The sequence below is a fragment of the Pagrus pagrus genome (assembly GCF_965226575.1).
Source record: "Pagrus pagrus genome assembly, chromosome: 21".
Classification (NCBI taxonomy): Eukaryota; Metazoa; Chordata; class Actinopteri; order Spariformes; family Sparidae; genus Pagrus; species Pagrus pagrus.
This window is the reverse complement of record NC_140208.1, coordinates 5,186,897-5,187,521: the sequence shown is the minus strand read 5'-3', so window position 1 is coordinate 5,187,521 and position 625 is coordinate 5,186,897.

Sequence of the window (625 nt, the reverse complement as noted above, 5' to 3'; positions counted from 1 at the left end):
TCTCAAAATTTGTCATTCTTGCTTTTGTATTGTAGCAGAGTTGTCAGTATATATTGTCCACGCATGTATAGAGAAGCATGTAGACATAAATATAACAAGAGAACTCAAAGTAGTGTTCCTTTAAACTATTAAAATGCCTTTCCTGCCACGACATGGTCATGATAGACCTTAAAACAAATGCATTTCGACATCAAGCCTTCGACTCCCTGTTTAACTCCCTGACTAAGGCTGGATGCCAAAACGTGTGAGTTTTTAAGGCCATGCTGTTACAGTAAATAGTTTTAAAGACAGTTCCTTGATGTTTTCTTATGATATTTCGGACAAGATTCGTTGGATTTGTAAAGACCGTGGTAATGTGGAGAATTGCCTGCACATAAATGTTATTTACGTTGTCATTTAAAAGCAACAGTGAGCCTGTCAAGACTTTGAAACCTGTAGGATCCTCCTCTCCTTTTGTAGCTTTTTAATTATTTATTATTAAGTCAGGAAGGTCGAACATTTAATTTAAATGTAGATTTTAGAGCTGCAACGATTAATCAGATAGTCTATAGAAATTAAATGAATCGCCAATTATATAATGGATTCATCGTATTAGTCATTCTCAAGCCAGACTGTCGAACATTTG